At 38.3% G+C, this 25035-nt stretch overlaps 1 pseudogene; it reads right to left on the bottom strand.

Annotated features, from left to right (window-relative positions):
* Nucleotides 1-4143: 4143 nt before the first annotated feature.
* Nucleotides 4144-25035, bottom strand: part of LOC130030663 (40S ribosomal protein S6-like) — a 94940-nt pseudogene continuing 74048 nt past the window's right edge.

Here is a 25035-nt window from a genome sequence, read left to right as displayed (position 1 = left end):
GTTCAAAGCAGTGGTTTTAAAACTTTTTATACCTGTGGAACAGCATGGGTCCCCAGAGTAGGGGTTGAAAACCACTGGCTATAGATTGATTTTGAATGACTTTTCTTAGATATTGTGCTAGCCACTCTGGCTAAAGAGTGTAATGACAGTCACCTTATTCCTCCTCTCATTTTCATCACAAGCAGTTCCTTAATCTTGGTTCATTGTATATGATTATCTTGTGAAATTATGCCATGGCCTTTCAAAGGATTTTCCTGCAAATTTCAATGTCGTAATCTAAAACTATGAGACACTGCCTTGAGTGAGAACTGGGTCTGTGTTCTGGTACTAATAATTGTGTGACCTTGACCAAATAACTTCTCTTTGGTCACTACTTTTCTCTGAAAAATATAGATGAATTTTGAATTGCATTGAGTTCATGAGCCTTCCTATATTGAAAATACTTAACTTTTTATTTTTTAATTTTGGAGGCTACACCCAACAGTGCTCAAGGTTTACTCCTGGTTCTGCACTCGGAAATCACTCCTGGTGGTGCTCAGGGGACCAAATGGGCTGCCGTGTATCAAACCCAGGTAGACCGTGTGCAAGGCAAATGCCCTATCCACTGCACTATCACTCTGGCTTCGGGTTCATTTCTTTATTGCCCTGTATGGTACTTTGGACTTGAAGTTGTTGTTTTTTTTTCTCCTTTCTTCTTGGTATTCTTGTTATTTATTTGAAGGTTTTGTTCCAATTTTCTTAATCAGAAAAGGAAAAAAATTAAACATTTAAAATATATATATATATATATATATATATATATATATATATATATAATCATGATCACGATCATCCTGTTCGTCAATTGCCTTGAGCAGGCACCAGTAACGTTTCCTTCCTAGCCCTGAGATTTTAAAAGAGCCATATTCAATGCTCTTTCAGGGCTAGGAGAATGAGGCCTATCATCATTACTGGTATTTGGCATATTGAGTATGACACAGGAAGTTTGCCAGACTCTGCCATGCGGGCAGGATACTTTCGGTAGCCTGCCGGGTTCTCCAAAGTAAAAACGAGATAATAAGATGTCACTTCCGGGAGCTGGGTTTTATGGTTCCTGGGTCCTGGCCGCCAACAGGACCACCTGGTGCCGGCAGTAGGTGGTGGGTGTACCTCCTACCTACTGGAAGATGGGGGATCTGGGTGGAGAAGGCCCAGTCCTGATCCGAGCAGGCTTGGAGATCTCAGCCCCAGGACCCGCATGCCTGGGTTCCTCCGCCGGTTCCTTTATGCATGAGGCTTGTGGAGAGTGGTCTCAGCATGGCCCTGGTGAGGACAGCCAGGCGGGTTGGCAGGAGACTATAAAACTCAGCTCCCAGAAGAGAACAGTGCAGAGTCTCCTGCCCCACTCCTGGCCGTCCTTTCCGGGGCTCCTTGGAAGGGGGCGGGTTGAGTTTCCCTCCCCGCCCCGAGCAGAGCCGCAACAGCCGAAGACCTCCAGAACCAGCCACAGCCATGCTGAGACCACTCTCCACATGTCCGGACAAGACTCACGCATGAAGGAACTGGCAGAGAAACCCAGGCATGTGGGTCCCAAGGCTGAGCTCTCCGAGCCTGCTCAAATTGGGACTGGGCCTTCTCCACCCAGATCCCCTATCTTCCAGTAGGTAGGAGTTACACCCACCGGCTGCCGCCGGCACCAGGTGGTCCCCTCAACGGTCAAGACCCAGAGGAAAAAAAATATATATAATTGAAACAAAATTGATTTGCTTGCTATTTAGTTTATAAAACTTATACATTAGGGAGTAAAGCTTCACATCTCCAGGGACTGAGAAAATTTGAAGAGCCAGTGACTTACAGAGCCTGCTTTGCAGTTTGATCCCTGGTGCTTCTGTATGTTCAGAGAACAACACTAGTAGCTCGGCTTGAGCCTTGCTCCAAAGCCACAAATACTTTCTTGTCATATCATCAAAAGTGTGCAAGAACCCCAACTAAAAGGGTGTAAACCCTGGTGAGCACAATAACTAAAAATGATGGGTAAGCACCACGTTCCAGAGTGTGGCCCCCTGACAAGCATAGACATAAGCACCACATTGATGTGACAGTGATGAGACCCTGTCATCTAAAGAGAAATAACAAAGAATAGTGAATGTAAAAAATAAAAAAACAACTCCCCCTCCCCCAAATCAAATCAAACCAAACCAACAAAAAAATAACCAAAACCAAAACCAAACCAAAAACTACCTCCTGGGGGCTGTATAGTGGGTAAAATTCTTGTCTTGCATGCAGCAGACCCCAGTTTGATGGCTGGAACTTCATATGGTTCCCTGAGCAAGAAATAGTAATATAACAACATAAATAACCACCACAACCATTGCCAATAATAACAACGGTAATAGCAGTGAGGTATGGCGAATATGGGAGTGATCTCTGAGCACCAGGAGTTATCTCTGAGTCCCACAACTGGGTGTATCCCCCTCAAACAAACAAAAATTCCAACCTTATACCCTTTGATGTGCATCAGACTCAAAATTCCAGTGTCATGAGACTATCACAATGAGCTTCTCTCCTCATTCCTGCTAGTGCACTGCCCCCTTTCGTCTGGTAACCCTGATTTATTTCTCTGGAGATAAATTAGCCATTGACTCTATCTCAATCTCTGTCCCTATTTCTTTCATCATCAAATTTTGATTTTTCATAACTGAGTAGTTTCTGTGTGCTTTGTCAATTCTTTTGCTTTACTTATTTATATTCCACAAGAATGAAAGATATCCAATGTTACAGAGGTAATTCAGGGGTTGAGATGTTCTCCTTGTACACAGCTGACACTTCAGCACTGCCAGGAGTGATCTCCTCAACGTACAGCTAGGAGTAAGCCCTGAACATCACCAGGAATGGCAACAAAACAAAAAAAATTACTATTTTGTTGGGAAAGACACAAATTCATTTTTTTAAATGGCAAACTAGCCTTCCATTTAGTCTACACACACACACACACACACACACACGCGCGCGCGCATACACCTTCTTTATCCAGTCATCTGTCAATGAGTATTTTAGTGAATACTATAAACAAGGGTGGAAAAGTTCCTTCAATTAATGTCTTTCTATTCTTTGGTGTCTGGGAGTGATACTGTTGGGTTTAGGATATTTCCATTTTTTCTTAGTAGCGACCACTCCCAGTGGTGTTCAGATCCACAGTGCCAGTCTGTTGCTTCAATGTCTGATGATCAAGTGTGGCCAGGCTGAGTGGGTCATGCAGTGCCAGGGATCAAACTCATGGTTTTACACATGCTAGCCAATGTGCTTACCATGTGAATCATCTCTCATTTTCATTGTTATTGTTGTTGTTGTTGTTTTTGCTTAACATCCTGTTAATCAGGTGCTACTTCTGGTTTGGTTCTCAGCTGATATTCAGGGAACCATGTGGTACAGATCATTGAACCTGGGCCTCTTGCATGCAAAGCATGTGCTCCTGTCCCTTGAACTATTTCTCTAACTTACTATTTTATGGCCCTGTACTCAGGGGTCACTTCTAGCAATGCTCAGTGAACCATAGGAGATGCCAGGGTTGGCTGCAGATAAGGCAAGTGCCCTACCCCACTGCACTATTATTCTGGGGCCACCCCTCAGCATTTCAAAAAGATCTAGCTGAAGGAGAGTGGTCGAACTGCATTGGTGTGGATATGCCTTCAAGGCAAATCGATTTGTGTGTGTTTGCAGGGTAGAAGCATGGGATGGCCTCCCAAGTAGTGTTTGGGGCCATCACCAGGCCAGACAACTCTATGCTTGTGTCCGGTGAGGCACTGCTCTGAATAGTGAGACTCTACACAGCAGTGCTGGGAAGGAGGAGGGCAGGGGATTGAATTTGGGTCCTTGCACATCCCCTGATCACAGAGCTATTTCCCTGACTCCAAGGCAAATAAGCTCAGGGGCAGGGAAATTGGAGTAGTGGATTTTTAAAGAACTCAGAACTTGTAGTCCTATATAATATGACAGAATTTTGACAAGCTAGTTGATTAAATGTGTGGCAACTATTATTATTGTAGTAGCTACTTCTATAAAATTGTAAAATAGCGTAATTTCTCTGAGGGTGTTGAAAGAGTATCACTGCAGTTTCTTCTAGTTTTTCTTCTTTTTTTTATATTGGTCTTATTTGTTCATTATTCAGAAAACCCATTTTTGACTTGAGTCAGACTTAGAGATACAAGCTCTCAAAGAAGACAGTCTCTATCGCTTGGCGATCTGTTCCTTATGTTTCTTTTTCTTTTCTTTCTTTTTTTTTTACCTCCTTCATTCTCTTCAGAGCAGTCTCTGCAGCCTCTTCCTTGTTTTTCTTGGTATGCTCATTTTTCATTGCAATACACCTGAGTTTGTGTTGCAGAACATCGGAGTTACAAGACTCGGGTGCTTTGGTTCTTTATTGAGGGGATTCCTCACAACATACTGGTGGATGTTATCTTTTCAGACAGATTGAAAAATTTGAGGATTCTGCTAGCTCTTTGGGACCCTAGACACCAAAGCACAGTTCTGTCAGGGAGTCCAGGAATATCCTTCTCCCCTTTCTTTACAATACGCCAGTGGAGAAGGCTCAAATTGGCATCCACAGTGCAATCACAACAGATTTGTGCTTTCTTTCACCCGTATCTCATAAAAGATGTGAAGGTTGCACTCATCATCTACTTCACTCAGCTCTGGCAGCCATTGGCTGGGTAAGAGAAGTTCAGTTTCATGCTCAGATAGCCAAAACTGAAGTTCTTAAAAGTCTATCATATCCCAGATAATTAAGTGATGTCTCAAAATTCTATAATTCGTTCCTCTCCAAATTCTTCAAGGACAAAGGCAAGTTCTGCATTGTGATTGGCTTTTTTTTTTTTTGGTCTCCTAGAGTGCCTACTAGAATGACGTCAATGCCATCACTATAGATGCGTTGCTAGAGTTAAGAAAAATATTAAAAAATTTTTTCTTCTCTTGATTAACTTCCATTTATGTGCAGTGTTTTTGATCAGAAAACTATAAAATGTAACAGCGGGTGGGGATCAGGGAGCCAAAAATAGAATTGGTGCCAACAGATGCAAAAATGCCATAGAAATCTCTGGCCCAGAAATAATAGCTTACCAAAATACACACACACAGTTGTTGGACTCTTGAACAGATACACAGCCGTCTGTATAGACAACAGTGCTGTTGGCCAAGAGTCCCGGAGGCAGGCCAACCTCCTATCCAGATGCCACTGCCAGTTAGGAACTGGTTGGCATCGAGTTCTCTGGCTGCCAACCTTCTTTTTCATTCTCTGGCAAGGATTTTTACAGGGGTTGCTCAAGTAAATTGAGACTCCCAAGAATTCTGTATTAATATGCTATAATAATGCTGTACCACAGAAGCCCTTTATGCAATTTGAATACTTCCATTTATTTATTTTTAAGTATTCAAGAATCCTGACTTATATATTTGCCTACAGATCAGTGCAGCTCCTTTAGACATTTAAATGGTATTTTTTTGTTTTCTGCACTGCGTTAACTTTCTTCAACCAAAAAATACCTTGAAATCTTTGTTTTGAACTCTGTGGACTTCAGGGACGGCTCCTGGCTCTGTGCTGCATAGTTGCACTGGCAGTGTTCAGGGAACCATGTGGTGATGGGGATCAAACCCGGGGCCTCTGCAGGCAAAGCATTTGCTCATTCTATTTTTCTATCTCTCTTACCTTGCCTTGTTAATTTTTAGAGCACAGACATTTGAGATGCACAAGAGAAAGAGAAGTAAAAGCTAAAGAAAGAGAATGGAAAGAAAGAAAAAAGATTAACGGACACTGATCCTTTTTAAAGAATGAAATAAATTATTCATATCTCTTTGGCTCTGCTAAATATTTGCTGGAAAATTTAATGGACTGAATCCAGTGAAAAACACCTTTATGTTTTCAATGAAAGTGGAACCGGTATTAACATGTTTCCATGAAAGTTTGCAGGTAGAACCAACTTCTGGAGGGTGAGGGTGCAAGGGAGAATAACATCAGCTCTGTCTCCTCACCTCATAATCTAATCAAGTTCCGTTTTCTGAGTTTGGGAGGTTGTACCTGATACCCTCTTTGTGTATTTCCAGCTCACGCCACCAGTAGAGTCTCTCTACCTGGTCCCTGATTGTTCCCTCTCTCACATCAACTTGGTGAGGCAGCCTCAAGGAACTGCTGAAACTGCTGCTGGTTTTTTGTTTTTGTTTTTTCCTGAAGATTTTTTTTCCTTTGGTAAGAGCAAGAGCACTTTTGAGATTCATCTCATCAAAGAGTAGGGGTTGGGGGAATAATTATCAGAGGATAGGATAATTTCTGGTTAATTCAGAATCATGCCAAAATTCAAATTACATATTTTAGTTCAAACAGGAATAGTACTTTTAATTTAAAAGCCTGTAATGTTAACATAACATATGAAATTGCTCTTGCATCCTATAAGAAAAAAAAAAAGAAAGTTTGGGGCTGGAGCGATAGCACAGTGGGTAAGGTAAGCCTTGCAAGCGTTCCACCCGGGTTTGATTCCCAGCATCCCATATGGTCCCCCGAGCACCACCAGGAGTAATTCCTGAGTGCAGAACCAGAAGGAACCCCTGTGCATCGCTGGGTGTGACCCCCTCCCCCCAAAAAAAAGAAAAAAGAAGAAAGCTAACATGACTTAGGTTGGTAATGCTCAACTTGAACTGGGAAATATATGTATATAGAGAGATAGAGAGAGAGAGAGTACATATGTGTGTCTGTGCATACTTATGTGCTCCATATTATTTCTCCAATCTGCTCATAAAAACAATACACCTTTGAGGTTGACTTGTTAGTTTGTCACAAAGTAAGTCATCTTAACTATTCAAGAAGCAATATTTTCCCCAAGTCCCCTCAGTGGGGCTGCTATGTTAACTTTATTCGAAGCAACATTAATTGCTCTCAGATCTCTAAGTATCATTGACATTGACAAATCATCCTCAGAGAGACATGAACAAATGAATCAAATGCTCATCATTGCATTCAGGAAAGATAAACATTTTTACAACAAGGAATAATACATCAGACAGCCTACTTATGTAATGCTGTGTTGCATAAAGATTTCTTGATGAGCCATACAATTCTATCCAGGTATAAATTGTTTGACTAATGCATTGAAGAGACAGCTTAATTATAGAAAACCATGTGGCCAGACAACACTGTAGAAAGTATATTTCATTCTTTTTTGACAAAAATATCTACTCGGTCATTAATGTCAAGTGTAACTATTTGTTTTCCAACTGTACATTCATATTATAAAAGCTTCCATTTTTCCATTATGTCAGTGTGATAAAATGGTTATTGACTACATAAAATGATGTTTAAGAAATTTAAAGTTCTTTAAGAGGATGCGAAATACTTTGCTGTGTAGAAAAGTAGCAGCAATATGAATATATGGACAATGACAATTTTATTTGTCTGATATTTCTCTAGGAGTGTTGTAATTCACCAACCTACATGCAGTCTGCTGTATTTGTCCTATATTGTCTTCTTTTATGACGATTTTTACCAAACCCTACCTTTTAGAAGAAAACCAACTAGTATTTTCTCCACATGATTCTTCACTTTCTTTTTCAAAGAGAGAGAACATGATTTATCTTTCCTTGCAACGTAACCAATAAGAGGAGCACCTTTTCTCTTTGTGGGTTGAGGAAAGGGGTTATATTAGTGGAAAGCTAGGTATTCCTTTCCTGCTGATTGGGGTTAGAGGTGCAACATAGCAAGCGCTCCATTCTCTCTTCACCCTTTCTTTCTCTGCCTTTGAGTACCAGCATTCCCTTTATAGCTCCATGAACCATCAGTATGCCTGCAAATATCTAGAGAGACATTGCCAGACCCCAGGAGTGGCCACAACACAGCTTGGTTCTTCATCTTTGAATGCAAGCTCCTAGTTTTGCCAGGATAGCAAAGAATCTTCTTTCTCACAAACAAACCTGCGACCTGAAACCTTATAGTAAATTATGTGTTCTTAGTGGCATTTATGTACTTTCAGCAATTTTTTATGTAAATATTTTTTGTATGAATGCTTATAGTGTCATTTTCAAACATTTTCTATGAACATATTCTATAATTTTTGTGGAATATTAGCCAAATTTGTTGGACAACAAAATCTGGTCAAAATATAAGCCAAATTTGTTAAAACACTTAAGATATGCTTTAAATGAACTTCCTCTTTCAGTGCCCAGAAATATTTTTTTGCCCCCACCATTTCTTTTGTTTTGTTTTGTTTGGGGGCCACGCCTGGAAGTACTCAGGGATTACTCCTGGCTCCGTGCGAAGGAATTACTCCTGGATAACTCAGCGGACCATGTGGGATGCCAGGGGATCAAACCCAGGTTGGCCGTATGCAAGTACCAACCCACTGTACTAAAGTTCCGGTCCAATGCCCAGAAATTTTTGAAGGCGTGTTAGTACCATTTTCTTTTTATGAATAAAGAAAATGAGGATTTGAAAAGTTAAGGGCAAGGAATAAATGACTGAGTTGGAATATGAACTGGCTAGTATAAATGCAAAGCTCACACTTCAGATCTAGTATGCATTACTAGATGAAAAGTTGTTCAGATGGCTGGGACAGTGCAGTTTGATTCCCAGCACCACACGATCCCCAGAATCATTGGGTTTCCTTTTTGGGGGCCCCAGGACTGCTCAAGTAGCACAGTATCCTGAGGACCCAGCAAAAAAAAGGGGGGGAAAGAAAGGAGAGAAAGAGAGAAGAAGAGAAGAGAAGAGAAGAGAAGAGAAGAGAAGAGAAGAGAAGAGAAGAGAAGAGAAGAGAAGAGAAGAGAGCGAGAGAGAGCACACAAAAGGCTTTAAGAGTTTGGTGTGCCAAAGGAGAGAGAGAACAAAAGGAAATGCCCTGCCACAGAGGCAGGGTGGGATGGGGGAGATGGGGGGGGGTAGGAGGGGGAATCAGTGGTGGAGGAGAATGGGCACTGGTGGAGGGATGGATACTTGATTTCTGTATAACTGAAACCCAAGCACAAAAATTTGTAAGTCTACAATTGTACCTCATGGTGTTTCACTAATAAAAATTAAAAAAAAAGAGTTTGGTGTGTATGTGTGTGTGTGTGTGTGTGTGTGTGTGAGAGAGAGAGAGAGAGAGAGAGAGAGAGAGAGAGAGAGAGAGAGAGAGAGAGAGAGAGAGGACTTTGTAAACACAGAGTTAAACCAAAGTTAAAAATAATTCTTTCATATATATTTACACTTTATACATCTAGCAAGGGGTTAAGATCCAAAAAATATATAAGGAACTCCTGTAACTCAGTAACAAAACACCAAAATAACCTACTCAAAATGTAGGTAAAAGACCTAAACAGACACTTTTCTCCAAAGAAGTATGGATGCAAATGTACACATGAAACAATGGACATCATCACTTATTATTAAAGAATCGCAAATAAAAACTATAATGCGAGCTCACCTCATACCTGTGAGAATATCCTTTATAAAAGACCAGAAACAACACAGGTTTGGAGAAAAAAGAAACCCTGACCACTGTAGTTGCAATTGTAAATTGGTGCAGCTTCTACAGAGAGCAGTATGCAGGTTTTCTAAAAATTTTAACTAACATCTGTTTTATGATCCAGGAATTTTGCTTTTTGGTATCTAGCAAAAAATATAAAGATAGATATGTGAACATCTATGCTCTTTAAAACACTATTTACAAATGCCAGGAAAATACATGAAAACAGCTTAAGTTTAATGAATGAATGCTTAAAGATGTGTTCTATAGGGCTGGAGAGTTAGTATAGGGATTATAGTGCTTGCCTTGCACGTGATTGACCCTGGTTCCATTCTTGTCACTGCCTGTGTTCACCCATACGTAGTTGGGGATCACTCCTGAGTATAGAACTAGGATTAGCCCCTGAATGTCACTGGGCCTAACTACACCCTCTCCCACAAAAGATGTGGTATACTACTAAGCTATTTGTGGTATACTGCTTCCATTGTATTTATGTATAATACTATTATGTGACATACTACTCAATGTTCTGTTCTTAAGGACTAGCTTGTCATTTGTGACAACATGAATGGAACTTGAAGGGACTGCTGCTAAATGAAATAAAAAATAAGGGGAAAAAGAAATACTACTTGACTTTACTGGTATGTGTAATGTGGAGAAACACACAACAGATAAAACCAAACCAAAGCAAGTTTTTGGATTCTGGCTTCAGGACTGAGGTTACCAGAGGGGGTGGAGGGGGAGAGTATAGAAGGGAGAGCCTCGTGGACTATGGTGAGGGTTAGTGGTGGACATGACATGATACTATGTATGTGAAGAGATGTGAGTTTGTACTCCTAATATACTTTATCCATAGAGAGTGCTGTCAATCAATGCTACCTCAATTTTTTTTTTAAAGTCCAAAATGAACAAAACCAAAACTTTTCAGACTTTAATATTCCAGCTAACATTGGCTGTGTCAAGTGGAGTATAATGTTTCACAAATTTACTGAGCCCTATTCATTGCTCAAATACTTGAGCCTACAGATCTGGTTTCAGATGCTGGTTTTGCCATTCACTATGGTTGTAGCCCTGGGCAAGTGAGTGAGCTTCTTATTAAGTAATTTAATAACAGAAAAAAATGTAAATATATTTAGTACATTGTACCTACCAAGACAGAAAAATGACCAACATATTTCTGTGTAAGTTTTAAAAAAGTTGAAACAGAATTTTCTTATTAATATGCAGTTAATGAGAAATTTTAACCAGAGTATTTTATTTCTTTAAATAATTTTATTAATCAGTACTTGTCATTCTTTTGAGACTATCCTGTTTTAAAGTGTTTATAACTTTTAAAATTCTTTTGTAAAAAAGAGATATTGATAAATATAAATATGTTTTCATTAATTAATGCTTTTCATAATGTCATTTTTTAAACCCTGAAATATAAATAAAAGAATAAGGTACAATTCCCTAGACTTTTCTGGGATTCTTTTTTCACAGTGACTCTAGGTCAAAGATACTTAGAACTTTCATTTATTATTAAGTGGTGAGTTCCAAAGGGCTTAAATAGGCATTGTCTTAACAATTTTGTACCCTTAAAAAATAAACAAATTAGAAGAAAAAAATATTTTCTTCTTAAATAATCATAAATATTAAGTACAATAACTATTAATGTATGTTGATCACTGCAAAACATTCATGCCCTTAAAATTAGATTGATTCCAACCGTTCTTGTTTGCTGTTCCACACTGATTATAGTGTGCTACTTGCTTTTTATCAAAGCAACTATTGAAAACAACTTTGTAAATATATGAAATCATCAAAAGGAACAAACATAGAACAATCAACTTAAAGGCAAAAAATTGAACCATCTGCAGCTAACACAAATACTTTGCAGAGTATTTGTGTTTCTCTTAAATATAGAAAATATGCCACAGCATGTCCCATGAGTCACACAGCACTCTGGAGACACTTCTGAATATGGTTGGGAGTCATGCCATTAGAATATTATCTATACCTAATACTTTAGCATCAACAACATGTAGTCTTATTAAACTCTATTAGTGGTATGTGTGTGAAAGAGATCGAGGGAGAAAAGAGACAAGAGAAAGAGAGAGAAGAGATGATAAGACCATTTTTAATTTAAAACTAAAACTAAAACTGACTGTAACTTTTTTCCTTTTTCTAAGGGAGGTGGCCTCATTCCTAAGGAGTGGAAAACATCTCTATACTATGGAGGAAAGAAGGAAGGGGCAGACCCAGAATAAGAATGAGTCTGTTGATATGCACTGGAATCCCAGAATCTACTTTAGAATAGACTAAAAGAACGAACCTGCTCTGCATAATAAAGCGAGCAGTGAAGTGAAAGAGAAGGGGATAGGCTAGATGGTGGGAGATTGAACCTCCAATCAGCACAGGACACTGAAGAGATTTGGGGGGAACAGTGAAATTCAACATTCTGCTTTATTTACATCAGGGGCTTGTAAATCCATATAATGTCTCCAAATCTTCAATGTAGAGTTTACACATGCTTCATGGTGTGTGTGTGTATGTGTGTGTGTGTGTGTGTGTGTGTGAGTGTGTGCGTGTGTGTGTGCGTGCGTGCGTGTGTGTGTGCGCGCGTGCGCGCGTGCAGGCACGTTTTGTGGAAATCCAAGAGAGCTACGATTTGCTTATCCTTGAATTAACCATGAAGAATGAATAGGAAGAGATGATGCACAAATGATATGGAGACCTGAGAGTTGTAGGTACAGGTTCTCAAAATAATAAGTGAACATGGAAACCCTGTCACCGAGAATTCCCAAAAAGCTTTAGAAAGAATGAGATAGGGGTTCTGATAAGAGATTGGTAAGAAGTAGTTAGATGTTGATTTAAAGCTTGGTGGCACAGGAGTGACTGATTCTAGTGCCATGCATTGGGGTGGTGAGAATTCATTAATGCAGAAACTGGGATTCCATAGATGTTCTTAATGAGACTATTGAGATTGGAGACCAGAATGTTTTGGGAGAGTGATGAAATGTAGACCCAATTGGAAGGCCGAGGCCGGTATGCAGTCTGAATCTACAGGCAGAAGTGGCAGAAACCAAGCCAGAGTTAACTTGTTGAGAATTGCAGCAAAAATTGGCTATCAGATTCTTGCCAGCATCAGGGGGATTTCCTTCTTTCGGCCAACCTAATTTTATTTCTAATAAGTAACTCCAATATTTCAGTTCTGGAAGACATCCAGAGACCAGGCAGAGTTATTTCATGTTCCACTTATTTATCTATGTTGTTGTTTAGTTTTGGGTCCTCACCCAGAGGTGCTCAGGGCTTACTCCTGGCTCTGTGCTCAGGATCACTCCTGGCAGGGTCAGGGGATCATGTGTGGTGCCAGGTACCTGAGTGTGCAAGGCAGGCACAGTATTGCCTCAGCACCCTCAGTATTTACTTTGATAACGAGGACACCTTCTTACTGAGGTAACATTGGTTTATAGGAGAGTAAGTATTATAAATATATGCTTTAAGAATACACACCACACCCATTACCTAAGTTCCAGTGTCCTTTCACCACAATCCATTTCATACTGCTTCCCTCACCCCCCTTAAGTATGACCTACTGATTTTTGCGGATTTGTTAAGTCCATTTAACAGAGAACAGTCTCTTCAACCGTTGGTACTGATTCAAGGAGCTTTCCATATGCCAAAGGATAAGACGGATTCTAGGTGACGACAAGGTATGAGTTTTCTTTTTGTTTTCTTTTGGGCCACACCCAGTTAGTGGTTCTCAGGTCTTACTCCTGGTTCTGCACTCAGAAATTTCTCCTGGAGAGCTCAGAGACCCCAGGTCAACCTGTGCAAGGCAAATGTTCGACCTACTGCACTATTGCTCCAGCACGAGTATAAGTTTTCTATGAGATAATAGGAACAGTGGGGTCAGGCCCAGCTACTGTATTACTGAGGTAGGGTAATAAGCCTTTTAAACTAATGTTGATATTGAGCGAATCTTTAGTTATCTGTCTGATAACCATCAGTTCAAGGAAAACCATTAAGAAGTACCACTTATTCTTGTCAGACTCTACCTGAGATCTATCACCTTATTAAGCCACTGGGAATTGGGAATTTACTAATTATAGCAGGTAAAATTATTTAATTTGCACTTGTACATGGACAAGAACATAAGAAAATATAAATATTATCATTATTATTTACAACCAAACAGGAATAGTCAGTGTCAGTTTTTGACTTGATCACACTTAATATTCATTGGCCAGGTAAGCTAAAATAATTTCAGCCTACTGAAATTATTATTATTATTATTATTATTAAAATTATTATTCAGCCTACTCTCTACATGTCACTAAAGAAAAAACAAACACTATATATCCTTAGAAGGTAGTGTTCATAGGAACAGTAGAGTGGTACAGTAAATATTTTATATTTTATTATAATGTTTCATTTCTTTAAGATCTCCACTAACCTTAGCTTCTTAAGTCATGACTTTTATTCATCTGAATGATTGCTTTTATGAAAGTAAATCAATACAATATATATGGAGAAGGTGTAGATTAGTCAAGTCTGACCTATAATTTTAAACGTGTTTGGGCATAATTTCGGGTATTTATAGAGCAGTGAACTTAAGTGCATGGATGTGTGATCCTATGGAAATAATTTATTCACAGATAATGAATAGGTATGACATGTATAAAATAAAATTAGACAGAACAATTTAACCTTATTAAAGTCTGCATATTCCATGTATATATTTCTGGAAATAAAAATCAATTTCAAGTGTTCTTATACGAGATAGTTTGTTGTTATCATCACTATTGTTTTCATAGTCTGTCACTTATTTTATTTAACTCCCTTGTATGGAGTCAGAGCCTGCTCTATTTTATGATTTCTGTTTAGAATTATTATTCAATGAAAGTTTAGGTCACGTGTTTATAATAATGTTAACATTTATGATTTTGATATACACAGGTACTACACTTCACCACTCCCAAAGGACCCAAGAACTTCTACCAATGTAACCCTGTTACTTTCAGTCCATCTCATCGTTGCCACCTTTACTGATACTCTCAGTTTTGTCATCCAGGGTCAAGTGTTTGTTATTACTTGATACTTTCTATTCCCTTGCTTTGTTTCTCTATAGATCTCAGATGAAGGACATCATCCATACCTGTCCTTCCTGAGACTTCTTTTACTTAACATGATAGCCTCCAATTCTGTCCGAGTTGTAGAGAACGACATGATCTCATCTTTTGTGAAAATCCCCCACTGTTGCTCTCTCTCTCTCTCTCTCTCTCTCTCTCTCTCTCTCTCTCTATCTAACCACAAAATTCTTTCTTCCCGCTGTATCCGTCTCCTTTATCTCTCTCTCTCTCTGATGTCTCCGGAACTGTCTCTCCTTCAATCTCCTCTCCTTCAATCAATCCTCTCTCTTTCAATCAGTCAATCCATTTCTCTCCATAGTCGCTCTTTTTTGTTCTCTCACCCTGCCTCTCCGACCACGCCTCCCCATGGGAAGTGTGATCAAAAATGTTTTTCCAGACCTCCCAACCACCTGCAGCCCACAGGGGCAAAACAGCCCTTAAGGTGTGTTTCTCCTCTCCTTAGACCTGCATCTTGATTAACATCTTCAATTCTCCTTCCTCATATTTACCATTCTGTATGGACACAGCAATAGACACTTGTAGGCTTGTAGGGTGACTCTCCTAGGACATCTTGCCACAGACTCAGACTATAGTGCTCAGGCCGGATTAATCATTCCTAACCCCAGCAGGGTCAAAATCTAGCTATTACTTTTTGGATCATGACAATTTGTCCATGACTAAGCTCTTAGCTTATAGTTAAGCATTAGGGCACTTTGGCCAGGCCTGTTTTGATGCTAGAGTAGCTCATAGCTCACCGCTTGCCCTGGGTCCATCCAGTCACTCGAAGGAACCCTGCTTTTAGGGATCTAGGAAGTAAGGGCAACTGAGGCTGAAGTCGAGAGAGCAAAGGTTGTCCAGGAGGTAATATTATCTGGAGTCAATCAACTCCCAAACCTCAGACTTGTCTTTTTAACTCTCTTCCTGTATCCATACAAAAAGCGATTGCTCTGAAATAGCTAACCATGCAAAGGACAATAAGGAGAATTGAAAGACAATATTTACAAGTCAGAGTCTGATTAGGAGACAAAGGTTGAGGGACAATCAACAAACACAAGTAGTTTCAAGGCAATAAATTCCCATTACAGAGCTTCATGGATAGACTTAGGTTAGTTAATTCTTCTATTCTAAACAAGTAAAAACTTTTTATTAAAAATATTTTTACAGTCATAAACACACACACACACACACACACACACACACACACACACACACACACACATGCTCCTAGCAGCCAGGAAGGAAGAGCAAACCAACATTATCCTACAATCTTTTCTTTGACTGCATTGTATTCCACTGTGTATATATGCCTCAACTTTACAACTTCTTTACCCATTTATCTGTCATTGGACATTTGGTTTGTTTTTGTATCCTGGCTGTTTTACTGCGTATCATAATAAATAGAAGTATGCACACATCTTTTAAAATTAATATTTTTGTGTTTTCAGGTAGATGCCAAAAGTTGATGCGCTGGATCATATAAAAGCTATTAATTTTTAAAGATGTCTCCATATTGTTCCGTAGGTATTGAAGCAGATGATCGTCCCACCAACAGTGAATAAAGATTCTTCTATCACCACACTCCTGCCAAAACTCGTTGTTTCCAGCCTTATATATGCATTCTCACTAGTGTGAAATATTTCTTTACCATTTTGATTTGCATTTACCTCATAATAAATGATGATGAACAGTTTTCATATGCCTACAGGCCACCTGTGTGTTCTTTTTGTGAAAGTGTCTGTTCATTTATCCTCCCTATTTCTTGAAGAGGTTATTAATTTTTTGTTGTTGTTGAACTCTGTGTTTTATAAATTTCAACTCTTAGTCCTTTATTTGATGGGTTGTGTGAAAATCTTCTCTCCCATTCAGTAAGGCATCTCTTTATTTAAGCCCAGGCTTCTTTTGCCATGTGAAACCTTTCTATTTTAATATAGTCCCATTTGTTTATGCTTATTTTTGTTATCTTTGCCACTGAAATCAAATTATTAAAAATATCTCTGAGGTCGGTGTTCTGAGTATTTTAAGTTTTTCCTGATGAACCCATTCAGTGGTCAGTATTTTGTGAGTTTGATAGTATCAGTGGAAGTGAAAGGAAGAGAGCAGAATAAAATTATAATGCTGGAATGGTTCTTTCTGGTTCAATTAATTGTGCTTTTTTTTTTTCACAGTGAGCTCTTGAGATTCCTCTACTTTTGCCTTTAACCTCTACTTTCTCTCCTCATCTGATGCTCCTTTGCTTTTTCTAAGATTTTTAACAAAATAAAAAAAAGATCCAAAGTGTTTTTGTTGATTAATATTTTGTCAGATGGCTAAAGAAAATTTGTTTTTTTGAAGGACCTGGAATTGAATCCAGGGCTTTATACAAAGCACATGCTCTATCACTGCACTTTGTTGCTCGAGGCTGAGATTTTTATTGTTTCTTCTTTTCCCCTGGAAAGTGCATTAATGACTAACTCTAAAAATGGGAGTGAGAAGGATGTTTGGTCAAATGAGGTAGATTTCCTACTTAGAAAACAGATGCAGAAACACTTACATAACACACCCAGCCCAGGCACTAAACAAATATTTCAATTTTCATATTAGTGTCTTACATAACCCTTTGATCAGTCTTCCCTGAGAAATGGGAATAAAATAATATTATCTGCTTTTTATTGAAGAGAATAAAAGCTCAAAGAGGGGAAGTTTGTGAAAACCCAGTATGTGCTGTTTAAACTTAACTCTACCATGCTAATATTCAGATGAACCAAAATTGTAGAAAATCTCCACAAATCTGTGGTCACTTAAGTTTTTGTGAACCTTCACAAGTTAATTCATCTTTCTGTGCTTCAGTTTCCTTACATTTAAATTAGGAACTGTGATGCTAACTATGTAGGATTATTGGAGAATTAATTGAGAATCGGGCCTTATCTATAATATGTATTTAAAAATGTAAGCTATTATGATGTTTCAATGGATGTTAGTGTCCCTACTTACTAAGTAAAATAATTTAAAAATTATTAAAGTAACACTGAGTTATAGGATTATACAGTTTTCAAATGTAAGCTTTATAAATAGCTACCATATTATGTTTAACATTAAAGGATGGCATCCTTCACCATTGAATTGAATCCTTTTATCTGATTTACCTGTTCATTTCCCCATCAATTTACTAGCAACTATTCTATTCTTATAGTAAAAAATTTGTTTTTATTTTGTTATTCATTCATTTTGTTTCTATAGTTCATATATTAATGAAACCATAGAGCATTTTAATATAATTTAATTTTGCTTATCATAATCTTTCTTTATCATTGCATAGTGAAAAATTTCACTTTTAGAAAAATATATATACCACATCATTTTTTTGAACTAAAATTTTTGTCAATGGCACTTGTGTTGTTTCCAACTCTTGGCTATAGTGAAAAATATTGTGACAAACAGAAGTGTATATATGTCTTCAAATTAGTGTTTTTATATTCTATATTCTAACGATAAATATTCAACATTGGAAAAAATAAATCAGATAGAATTTTAATTTTTTGAGGCGTCACATACTGCCTTTTATAACTGCGGTATCCATTTACATTCCAATCAACAATATACAAGTATTCATTCTCTTTATATCCTTTCCAACATTTGTGTTTTATCCTTTAAATAGTCATTCTCATGGCTGTTAGGTCAATATTCACTATTGTATTAATTTGCATCTTTTTCCTAATATGAAGCAAACATCTTTTCATGTATATATCTACTGAATATATCTACTTTGAAGGCCCTGTATATATCTACTTTGAAGAAGAAAGTTTTTTAAAAAGAAAGTTTTTTAAATCAAGGTCTTCTAAAAGTAGAGGTTTACAATGGTGAAAAACTGAAAGCACTCCCCTTCGACATCACACACAAGACAAGGATGCCCACTTCACCAATACTATTCAACATAGAACTGGAAGTTCTGGCCACTGCAATTAGTCAAGAAAGAGATATTAATGGCATCTAGATAGGAAAGGAAGAAGTCAAAACATCACTATTCACAGATGAAGAAAATCCTAAAGATTCTACAAGAAAACTTCCTAGAAACAATAATCTTATACAGCAATATGGAACTCTACAAAATCAACACAGATACCTAGGGCATTCCTATATGCAAACAACAAAATAGAAGGGAGAGAAATAAAAGAAACAACTTCATTCACAATTATGCCCCCCAAGCCCCCCAAGACCAATAAACCAAATACCAGAGAATCAGCTTATCAAAAGAGGTGAAAGACTTATACAAAGAAAACTATAACTCAATTCTTTTTATTTTGAACCCTGCCCTTTCATAAGATTTTTCTAAGGAATTCTCAAATCTTCAGCGGGCCAAGAAACTGAACTTGCTGTATGAATCTCTCAACCTGAATCACTCAATTCTTAAAGAAATATAAAAAGACACAAGGAAATGGAAACACATGCCTTGTTCATAGATGGGAAGGATTAATGTTGTCAAAATGACAATGCTTCCCAAAGCAATATACAGATTCAATGCAGTCCCTATTAAAAAGACTCCTAACAGCTTTTTTAATTTTAAAAAAACACAGAGCAAATGCTGTTAAAATGTATATGGTGTGTTAAAGTATAACTCCTGCTGTATCACCCCATTCAAAATTTTTGTATTCCTGAACCATGCGCTGCAAATGAGGCTGTGTGACATCTCAAACCTACATCACTGATAAACCAGGAGTAGCACACCACTGATGGGATGTGAAGTAGAAGGCAACCAATCTCAATAAGATGCAAACACGCAAGACTTAACCTGTGACAATATGTCAGTAATCTCTTAAACAAAGGCTTAAGGGCCTCCTGGTGCGATACAATTATCTTCACACACTTTCTTCTAAAGAAACATTTTTTTGATCATTTTTTAGCAAAGCATTTATAACCATCACAAAATAAGTTTTTCAGGGCCTGCTATTGGGGCATGCTTGATTGGGAATATTAGAAATAATGCTGGTGGGAAGGTGTAATGGTAGTGGGATTGGTGTTGGAATATATAATGTAACAAATCATCATAAACAACTTTATTAAAAATAAATAAATAAGAGAATTACGGAGTAATAATGCCAGTTATAATACCTCTCCCATACCACCGAATAGTCAAGAAATCTTAGGAAAAAATATGGAAAAGTTTTGTTTTCCCAACTTTAAATAATAGTATAAAACTATAGTAGTGAAGACTGTGGTACTAGAATAAGGCAATGGAACAGAATTAATAGTCCAGAGCTAGACCCTCAGGTACATGGTCATGTAATCTTTAATAAATGAGATAAGAATATGAAGTGGACCAAGGAAAGAAAGTCTTTTCAGCAAACAGAGTTGGGAAAATTGATCAGTCATGTGTAAAAAATAAACTTAAACCTCTATTTCACAATGTACAGAGAAGTAGATTAAAAATTATTAGGACCTCAATATCAGACCCAAATCCATAAATTATATTTATATTGAGGAAAACAGGCAGGTTCTTTATAACATTGAAACCAGAGGCATCTTTAATGATTCAATATCAGTGACCAAGAAAACAGAAGCAAAGATAAAGAAATTGGACTTCATCAAATTAAGAAGCTCACCACAAAAGAATAAAAAGATACCCTATAGATTGAGAATGTCTTCCCACCACTCATTTAACAAAGGGTTATTATCCAAGACAAATAAAGCACTTGTAAACGAGAAAAAAACAATCACCCTACCAAAATATGTGGAGAAAAAAAATGAACAGAAACTTCCTCAGAAACAGACATATAGATGATCAAAAGGCGTATGAAAAAAGTGCTCTACATCACTTACTATCAGGGAAAAGGATATTAAAACTAACAATAAGATATCTCACACCTATGAGATGTCACATATTGAAACAAAACGAAACAACCAATGTTGGTCATATATGGGGGAGAGAAGACCTCATCTCTGCTGGTGGTAATGTTAACTGCTTCAACCTTTTGGGAAAACAATACAGACACTCCTCAACAAACTAAGAATTGAGCTCCTGTATGTCAGCAATTCCACTTCTGGACATCTATGTCAAGACTCCCAAAACTCTATTCTAAAATGATCTTTGCATTCCTATGTCCATTTTATCACTATTCATAATAGCCCAAATATGGAAGCAATCAAAGTGTTTAAGAATAGTTGACTGGAGAAAGGAGCTATAGATGATGGAATACTACTCAACTGTGTGAGATAAAAAAAACATAATATTGGAATAACAAATGATCAAAGACAATGGAACCCGAGGACTGGTCTATAAAACTGAGCTTACCAAGGGCAAAAGAGTGGAGGATAGTTGGGAGGGGACCCTGGACAACGATGGAGGAAAGCAGACACTCTAGTGGAGGGTGTGGTGTTAAAACACTATGCAAGAAACCCTAACATTAACAGTGTTGTAAATCATGGTGATGATTTCAAAATACATTTTTTAAAAAATAGAGACCCGAGAACTCAACGACCGCCTTACTCACGGCCACTCTCCACACACTCGGATGAGCCTCACCCATGAGTGAATCTCTAGAAAACCCAAGTTTGCGGGACTTGTGATGGAAAACTCCAGGTTCAATGAAACCGGGAATAGGTGATGCTCCTTCTCCCCCCTCCCTCCCACATCTCCCCTTATTTCCGGTAGCCTGATAGTCACACCCACAAGCTGCCGCTGGCAGCATATAATCTTATTAATGACCATGATCCAGAGACTTAATAATACATCTCTCAGAAGAGAACACAGAACAATATGCCATAGACATGTCGCCAGACCCCACGCCAGGCTGTTTCATTTGGGGCAACCTCGAGGGGGGAGGGTGAGGTCCCCTTCTTGCCCCAACAGAGCCAGCTCCTGGGTGAAATACAACAATCATCACACACTTTCCTCTAAGAAATCTTTTCTGGATCATTTTTAGTGGATTATTCTTAACAAGCAGTACAAAATAAATTATTCTGGTTCTGCTTTGGGGGAAGGTTTTGGGATTCAGGATGGAAATATGGTAGTGGATGGTAGTGGGAAGGAATAATCATGGTGGGACTGGTGTTCAAATCACTGTCACTGTCATCCTGTTGTTCACTGATTTGCTCGAGTGCGCACCAGTAATGTCTCCATTTGTTCCTGTCAGGGGAATGAGGACTGTCATTGTTACTGTTTTTGGCATATCAAGTATATCACGGGTAGTTTGCCAGGCTCTGCCATATGGGAAGAATACTCTCGGTAGCTTTCCAGGCTCTCCAAGAGGGAAATACTGTGTTCAAATATTAAATTTAATCAACTATATTGTTAACAACTTTATAAAAATAATATAAAATAAAAAATAGAGACTCACACAAATATAAATAAATGGAACTTTACCGAGTTAAAAACATTTGCACAGCAGATAAATCTGCCTCAGAAATAAAAAGACAACCTGGTAACTGGGAGAAGATATTTACACATTATATGTCTGACAAGGGTTAATCTACAGAAGTCTAAAACAATAGTAGAGCAACCCAACAATAAAAATTGTAAAAGCCCTACAAAGAATATTATGGATGACCCAAAGACACATGGGATAATGCTTAACATTACTATTAGAAATATGAAAGTCAAAACCAAAATGAATTATCACTCTGTACGGTGAGAATCAATATTAGAAACAAATATTGGTATGTGTAGAAAAATGAACCTTAGTACGTTGTTGGGCTGGAGCAATAGCACAGTGGGTAGGGCATTTGCCTTGCACGCGGCCAACCCAGGTTCGATTCCTCTGTCCCTCTCGGAGAGACCAGCAAACTACTGAGAGTATTCTGCTCGCATAGCAGAGCCTGGCAAGGTCCTCATGGCATATTTGATATGACAAAAATAGGACAACGAGTCTCACGATGGAGACGTTACTGGTCCCTGCTTGAGCAAATCGATGAACAACGGGAAGACAGTGCTACAGTGCTACAGAATATTGTTGGTAAATTAGTGTGGCCACTATGGAAGATGGTGTATGATGATTTCTTAAAAAGCTAAAATAAAAATACATATGGCCCTAGCAATACCACTACAAGGTCATTAGTCAATGAATATGAAAACACTAATTCAAAAAGATATTTACATCACATGGAATCAACCTAATTGTCCAGTAACAGTGATGGTAGAATTTAATATACTCAATCAGATACTACTTTTCAATGAAAAAGATTGAACCATGCCCTTGGGGATAAAATACAATGGATTGAAAGTCTGTATGCCACGAAACAAGAGAACCTAGAAGAAATGGACAGATTCCTGGACTCCTATAATCTCCCAAAGCTGAATCAAGAAGACCTGGAGTATCTGAATAGACCTATTAACATCAACAAAATAGAAACTGCAATCAAAAGCCTTCCCAAAAACAAAAGCCCGGGCCTAGATGGATTCACTAGTGAATTTTTCCAAACATTTAAAGAGGACCTGCTGCCAGTCCTTCTCAAGCTCTTTCAGGAAGTTGAAAAAACGGAAACTCTCCCAAACAGTTTCTATGAAGCCCATATCTCTCTAATACCAAAAGGAAACAAAGACACCATGAGAAAAGAAAACTACAGGCCGATATCCCTGATGAACACGGATGCGAAGATTCTCAACAAAATACTAGCAAATAGAATTCAACTACTCATCAAAAAGATCATACACCATGACCAAGTAGGATTCATCCCGGGGATGCAAGGCTGGTTTAACACTAGGAAATCAATCAACATAATCCACCACATCAACAAAAGAAAAGATAAAAATCATATGATCATATCAATAGATGCAGAGAAAGCATTTGACAAGATCCAGCACCCATTTATGATGAAAACCCTAGCCAAAATGGGGATAGAGGGGACTTTTCTCAATATAGTTAAAGCCATCTACCACAAGCCTACAGCAAGCATCGTCCTCAATGGCGAAAAACTGAGAGCCTTCCCTCTAAGATCAGGGATGAGACAAGGATGCCCACTCTCTCCACTGCTGTTCAATATAGTATTGGAAGTACTTGCAATAGCGATTAGGCAAGAAAAGGATATTAGGGGCATCCAGGTAGGAAAGGAAGAAATCAAGCTCTCACTATTCGCAGATGATATGATACTATACTTAGAAAACCCTAAAACCTCTATCAAGAAACTTCTAGAAACAATAGGCTTGTATAGTAAAGTGGCAGGTTATAAAATCAATGCCCAAAAGTCCATGGCTTTCCTATATGCAAATAGTGAAAGAGAAGAAAAAGACATGAAGAAAACAATCCCATTCACAATTGTGCCCCAGAAAATCAAGTACCTAGGAATCACCTTAACTAAGGAAGTAAAGGACCTGTACAAAGAAAACTACAAAACTCTACTTCAGGAAATAAAAGAGGATACGAGGAAATGGAAAAATATCCCCTGTTCATGGATCGGGAGAATTAACATTGTCAAAATGGCAATACTTCCCAAAGCACTGTATAAATTCAACGCAATCCCTATTAGGATACCCATGACATTCTTCAAAGAATTGGAGCAAACACTCCTGAAATTCATATAGAACAATAAGCCCCCACGAATAGCTAAAGCAATTCTTGGGAAAAAGAAAATGGGAGGAATCAACCTCCCTAACTTCAAACTCTACTACAAGGCAGTAATAATTAAAACAGCATGGTACTGGAACAAAGGCAGAGCTGTAGACCAATGGAACAGGGTTGAATATACTGACGTCCCCCCCAAGTATATGAGCATCTAATCTTCGATAAGGGGGCAAGAAAAGTGAAGTGGAGCAGGGAAAGCCTCTTTAACAAATTATGCTGGCAAAACTGGACGGCTATATGCAAAAAAAATGGGCTCAGATCTCTGCCTAACTCCATGTACAAAAGTAAGATCTAAGTGGATTAAAGACCTCAACATCAGACTGGAATCTATAAGATATATTGAGGAAAATGTTGGCAAAACCCTTCATGACATAGAAGCTAATAGTGTCTTCAAAGATGTCACACCGCTGGCCAAGCAAGTGAAAACAGAGATAGATAAATGGGACTATCTTAAACTAAGAAGCTTCTGCACCTCAAAAGAAACAGTGACCAAAATACAAAGACAGTCAACTGAATGGGAAAGGATATTCGCCAACTACACATCTGATAAGGGGTTAATTTCAAGGATATACAAAATACTGGTTCAACTCCACAAAAAGAAAACATTCAACCCCATCTAAAAATGGGGAGATGAAATGAATAGAAACTTTGACAAAGAAGAAATCAGAATGGCTAAAAGACACATGAGAAAATGTTCCACATCATTAATCATCAGGGAGATGCAGATCAAAACCACAATGCGATATCACCTCACACCACAGAGACTGGCCCATATCCACAAGAACAAAAGCAACCGGTGCTGGCGCGGATGTGATGAGAAAGGGACACTCCTTCACTGTTGGTGGGAATGCCGACTGGTTCAGCCCTTCTGGAAAACAGTATGGATGATTCTCAAAAAACTAGAAATTGAGCTCCCATTTGACCCAGCAA

This window comes from Sorex fumeus, unplaced genomic scaffold (genome assembly GCF_029834395.1).
Source record: "Sorex fumeus unplaced genomic scaffold, SorFum_2.1 ptg000044l, whole genome shotgun sequence".
Lineage (NCBI taxonomy): Eukaryota > Metazoa > Chordata > Mammalia > Eulipotyphla > Soricidae > Sorex > Sorex fumeus.
Note: the sequence above shows the minus strand (reverse complement) of the source record. Positions and strands in the feature narration are given on the sequence as shown.